At 66.4% G+C, this 5,791-nt stretch overlaps 1 long non-coding RNA gene across 1 annotated transcript; it reads right to left on the bottom strand.

Moving 5' to 3' along the window:
* Nucleotides 1–2,328: 2,328 nt before the first annotated feature.
* On the bottom strand, nucleotides 2,329–5,182 carry LOC103348456 (iroquois-class homeodomain protein IRX-3). The gene is made up of 4 exons (XR_007919875.3): nucleotides 4,728–5,182; nucleotides 3,436–4,555; nucleotides 3,206–3,272; nucleotides 2,329–2,768 (listed from the first exon to the last, which is right to left on the bottom strand). It is a non-coding gene; the product is annotated as an iroquois-class homeodomain protein IRX-3 (long non-coding RNA).
* Between the last annotated feature and the right edge of the window lie 609 nt (nucleotides 5,183–5,791).

A 5,791-nucleotide genomic window follows, 5' to 3' on the forward strand; every position in this document is an offset into this window, starting at 1 on the left:
AGGCTTAATCAGCAGCAGGGAGGAGATACTCCTCCTCCCCTCCCCTCCTCTTGGCTTCCCTTTTAACCTTTAGGGACCATGGAGGGGGTTCCTGGGATCTCCGAGAGGATAGAGTTAAGGTGCAGCCTGGAGGGGAGGAGAGGGTGTGGGAGGACCTGGGAGAAGAAACGAGAACTTGCTTCCTGTTGAAAGAGCTGCAGAATGGAGCTGTCTCCTCTTTTCAGCCAAAGAGCCGTGCAATTCGTTCTGATTTTATTAGGCTATCTTACTGGGATCAGCTCAGGGCCAGTTGCAGGGATGTTGAGACACAGGCCCACAGGTGCACACGTGCCCCTGGAGCCAGCCCCCTCAGGTGCCCACCCACACTGCTCTCAGCAGGGGTAGCATGGTCTCAAACCCAATGCCAGGGTCTTCAGGCAGAGACCTGGGGCCTACCGTGACCCCTCTCATGCCCCCTCCCGGGGAGCAGATCCATTCCCGCTCCCCAGTGGATGTTCCGAGAGGAGAGGCTGCCTGCCTTCTGCCACCGAATCCCCATCACAGCCCCCGTCCCTGCTGGGCACTGCCTGCGAGGTCCTCTTTCTCCTTGGTTTGAGCTGGGGCTATGGGGAGTCCCAGATACCTAAGGGGAGCCGCCTTGCTTTTTTCTGGCTGGTGGGCATGAGTGGGGTGGGACCTAAGAGCCTTGTTGCCAGCTCTGGACGCGCTGTCTCTCAGTCTCACAGTCACTCGGCGAGAGGTGGCAGCGCTCCCATCTTGCAGATGAGCAAATAGGGACACAGAGAAGGCAATTAATCCGGGAATTAAACAGGAAGCCCATGGCTGCCACTGTTAGGCGCGTGCAGCTCCAGGAGAGCCAGGGGTGGCAGGAATGTTGTCCTTGTGAAGATGCTACCCAGAGGCCTCTGCCCTGGGCCTGGGGGCCTGGTCTCAGATTCAAAGCCCACGTGGTGCTTAGTCTCCTAGAATGGAACCTCCGTCCGTGCCTGCGACCTGGGAAGGAGCCCGAACCCCAGAAACACCGTTAATAACTGGGGCGGCGGCGGCGGGGGGGATTGGGAAGAAGCAGAGGGAGCTGCCTCTGGGGAAGGGGCCGCGGCACTTCCCGGCCTGCGGCGTGCGCGGGCCGCAGATTCCAAAGCCCGGCCCCTGCCCAGGGGCGCGGCGCCGGCACCTGTGTCCGCGAGGACCGGTCCTTGCCCGACTCCCCGCCTTTAGCGCAGGTGTCCGGTATTCACTCTGGGCCGTATCCGGTGGCTTCAGGGGAGCGAGCTCTTCCTGTTTCCCCAGGAACCCTGCAGATCGCCACGCGCCCCACTCTTCCAGGCGAACGCCCAATGCCTGGCTACCCTATACATTAGTGGGTGCGTAAAAGATGCCCCCCGGCACACACACTGCACACGGACGGGTGCCTCTGCCAAGCGTTCCCACAGCTCCTTTCAGCTGAAGTCGCGCCCCGCGGCCTGGAAGCGCGCGGCGCGGGTGGGGCGCGACACCCGGCCCGGCAGCAGAGGCGGCGCGCACGGGGCGCAGAGCGTCCCCTTTGTCCTGTAGAGGGAGCTCCAGCCCCAAATTTCCCGGCTCCCTCCCCCGGCCCGCCCACCCCTTGCCCTGCTCCAGCCTGGCTGAAAAGGTGCAGCGGCCCCACCTAGCCTGAACCCCGCGCCTGGACCTCAGCGGTCAGGGTAACACCTGCCGTGGCTCCCGCACGCGCAGACGCCGCGAGGACCCGGGGCTTCCAGCTCCCGACCTGAGCTGGGCACAGTCGCACAGCCACCAAGAGGGCCCCTCCCGGGCCCCCTGCTCCCCAACATGCGCGCGTCTTAGAGGGGTCTGGGGGCTGCGGTGTGATGGAGGCCGGGCTTGCACCGCCCCTTCTGTGAGGAAGACCTCAGTGGTGCCATCCAAACCTGGGGGCGGGAGAGGCAGCGGCGAGAGCCTCCCGACCTGACCGCTCCACGTCCGCGCCCTTCCCAGTCTTTGGCCGCCGGCGCCGAGGGTCCCAGGGCCCCCGCGGCGCCCCCTTGCACCAGCGGTCGGACCCGGATTCTCAGCGCCCAGCAGGGGGTTCTCGCCGAGGTCCCCACCTGCATCCTCCGCCCGTCCTCTCGGGCGCCCCCAGCCCCGCCGCGTCTGCGCCTCCTCCTCCGTGGCTGTCCTCCGGCCTCACCGTCCTGTCCCCTCACTCGTCCCTTCTGCTGACTCGAGAGATCCTTCAGACAACGGGGGGGAAGGGGGGGCGGCGGGCGGAGAATAAAAACAAAACAAAACAAAAACCAAAAAACAAAAGAAACTGCGAAACAGATCTGTCCGGGGCAGGCAGGCCGGTTATAGTCAAAGTGGCAACAGCTCATTTATTTAGCCAAAAATAGATACTTTCTTGTACAATTTGGTTCACACATATGTACATTTTTTTCGTATATACAAAAAAAGTCAGACACGCTTAGTTCTCACTGAAACGCCTCGTTCCCCGTCTCCCCCAATCAACCGAACAAACCAACCCCACCATCGCAGCTGACGCTGACGTGGGGCGCACACAAGCGACTTGAGGGACTCGGGGTGGGGGTGTGTGGTTTTATTTCTTTTTGTTTCCTTTTGTTTCCTTTTTGGGGGGTATTCATACACGGACATGCTTACAAGTTGTAACTATACAGAACGATTTTTTTTTTTACAATTATTACAACGATTTTAATTTCTTAAAAAAAAAAAACAACTAGGAGGAGGAAAGAGCCGACAAAACCAGAGCGGCGTCCAAGTGGTTCTGAGGTCTGCAAGACAGAGACAGTGGGGAGCAAATGAGATGAGATTTAGGGGTGCAGAGTTTGCTTAGCACCGTTGGACCGCACCTAAGGCTGGGGGCGGGGGGTGTCTTAACGCCAGATGGGACTCAGGTGAAGATGGAGATCTTGTGTGTGGGGGGGGGGTTTAACCATAAGGTGAGCGCGAGACAGTAGGACTCTAGAGCCAGGGCTGCAAAGAGGTGGGCATTTCAGGGACCCTTTGGCTGGGCCAGGCTCGGCTTCCCGCAGCGCGGTGGCGGGGGATCCTGGGCTGGGGCTGGCGCCACCGCCACCGCCTCCAGCCCCAAGTTTTGTCCCTTTTTATAAAAAGCATCCCAGCTGCGCGCGCCTCTGGGGGAAAGGCCTAGCGGGCGGCTCAGCTTGCCCCCGCCTCCACCCCCACCCCACCTCAGGGAGTCTCTTACCGTCGGGGCACGGGCTGGAAAGCTGTCTTGAGTAACTTTTTCTCCACTTCCAAGGCACTACAGCGATCTGCGGGAAGCGGGGGAGAACACACAGGCCCTTCAGAGCGCTCGGTTCCGGGGCCCGGGGCCGCGGGAGGCAACAGGCGAGAGGTGAGCGCGCTGTGCTCCCGCGGCCTCGTCCGTCCCCGCCAACCCGCACCCTCCCTTCGCGCCCCGCGCTCAGCAGTCACCTGTGCCGCCCTCGGGCTCGGCGGGTCGAGCGAAAGCAGCGGCGGCGGCCGGGTGACCCGCGGCTCCGGGGAGTCCCAGCAGGTGCGGAGGGGCCGAACTAAGCAGCGAGAGCGGGTGCGGGCGTGGGCCCGGCGTCGGGCCTGGGAACGGCCGGTTGGTCCAAGCAGGGAATTTGCCCAGCGGCGCGGAGACGAGTCTGTGAGCCGCCGCCGCCGCCGCCGGAGAAAGCTGCAGGGTCGGGGGCGCGACGGCTGCCCCAGGAGGGGACCCCCCCGCGCCGGGAGGCGAGCGGCGCGGGTTGTCTGGGCTTGTGGCTGTCTCGGCCAAGGACCAGATCTTGGGCTTTTGCAGGGCGGAGGCGGGCGCCGGAGCGGGAGCGCAGGGGTCCAGGCCAGCTGGGGGAGAGGGTGGAGACGGCGGAGCCGCGGACACGGGCGGCGGCGGCGCTGGGGCGGCCAGACTCAGGACCGGCAGCGGCCGGTCCTCCAAGCCCTCGGAGCTGTCTTCTGAGTCGCTATTTTTGGAGTCCGAAATGGGTCCCAGGCCGAGGTCGCCGTCCCTGCGCGCCGCCCCAGGCAGGGCCAGCTCAGGCCCCGCCGCCGCGCCGTCTAAGTTCTCCAAGTCGATCTCCTCGTCTTCGTCGTCGTCCGCCAGGCCCTCGCCCCCCGCGTCCTCCTCGTCCCCACCGAGCTCCTCCTCCTCCAGCTCCAGCTCGCGCTTGCCGTCTTCCTCGTCCTCCTCCTCGTCCTCCTCCTCGCGCTCGCTCCCGTACGCGTTGCCCTCGTCGTCCGTGCGACTGCGGGGCGCCCACGTCATCTTGTTCTCCTTCTTGAGGCGCCGGCGCGCGTTGGCGAACCAGGTGGACACCTGGGTGAGGGTCATCTTGGTGATGATGGCCAGCATGATCTTCTCGCCCTTGGTGGGGTAGGGGTTCTTGCGGTGCTCGTTGAGCCAGGCCTTGAGCGTGCTGGTGCTCTCCCGCGTGGCGTTCTTGGGACGGGACGGGTCCCCGAACTGGTACTGGCCGTACGGGTAGAAGGCGGGGTGCGGGTGCGGAAACGCGGCGGCCGCGGCCGGATGCTGCACCCCGGGACTGTCCTTCAGCTCATACTGCGCGCCCTGTACGCACATGGAGAAGCAAAGGGACACGCGCGGAGGGAGCGCGGTGAGCCCGGCCGGCGCCGCCTCCACCCTCCCGGCCCGGCCCGGCCCGGGCCATTACACTCCCGCGCGCTCAGCTCCCGCGGCATCCCGGCTCCCACCCGCCTTCCCCGGTGCCTCGGGCTCTTACCAGCTGCGGGAAGATGGGCAGCTCTGTGGCGTAGGGCAGGAAGGCGCCGTAGCCTTGGGCGGCGGCGGCCGCCGCGGCGGCCGCGGCGTAGGGCGCCCCATACACGGACGAGAGCACATTGGAGAGGGAGCCGGAGGCAGCCAGCTCCGAGGCTCCGGCGCCCGGGCCACCCCGGGCCCCCGCGCCGCCGCCACCACCACCGCCGCCGCCGCCGCCGCCGCCACCGCCGGCGGCGGCTCCCGGGCGCTCGGGCGGGTAGAGCGGGCGGATGTACTGGTATCCGAGCTGGGGGAAGGACATGGTGGCCCGCGGGGCACCGACGGAGAGGGGGCCCGGCCCCCGGGGCCGCCCTGCTCAGCGCCGCCCGCGGGCTCCGGCGCGCATCGGGGGCTGGGCCGGGCTGGGGCCGCGCTGCCTCCCGCGCTGCGCTGCGCTCCGCGTTCGCCTATTGATCTGCTCGGCGGCGGCGGCGGCGGCGGCGGCGAGGAGCCAGGTCAGGTCCGAACAGATTGGCGGAGATTCCCGGGGCTCCGGGCTCTGATTGACATTTCTACGGGGCCGCAAGCCCCTCCTCTCTGCGCCGCGCTCCCTCCTCTCCGCAGCCTGAGCCGCCTCTGCCCGCGCCTGGCTCCGCACTGCCCTCCTCTCCCCGAGCGGCGCCGCGCCTCGCTTCCCTCGCCTTCACTCCCCCTCCGCGCCCTTCCTCTCCCCTCCCCGCGCTCCTCTCCCCCCACCCCCCGGGATCGCTTCCGCTCCTTCGGGCCCTTTCGCTCTCCCGGACGCCTGGCCAACTCTCCTTTCCTCCTCGCCTCTCTCCCCGTCCCACGATGGCTTCTGCTCGCCTCGCTGCCCCCCTCACTTTTTCTTCGCTCCCATCTTTCTAACCTTCCTTCTTACTCACACAAGGTGCCCACTCCGGCCCCCCTCCGACCCCCACCCCCCAGCCTTCCCAGCCCCTGCGCGCCGGGCTACGGCGGCCTCAAGTTGCGGACACTCGGGGTGCTGTGCGGGGGGGTGTGTGTCCGCGTCCGCGTCTGTGAGTCCGTCTCCGCCCTCCCACCCCC

Source organism: Oryctolagus cuniculus, chromosome 18 (assembly GCF_051225735.1).
Source record: "Oryctolagus cuniculus isolate XC-2025 breed Fujian yellow rabbit chromosome 18, ASM5122573v1, whole genome shotgun sequence".
In the NCBI taxonomy this organism is placed as follows: Eukaryota; Metazoa; Chordata; class Mammalia; order Lagomorpha; family Leporidae; genus Oryctolagus; species Oryctolagus cuniculus.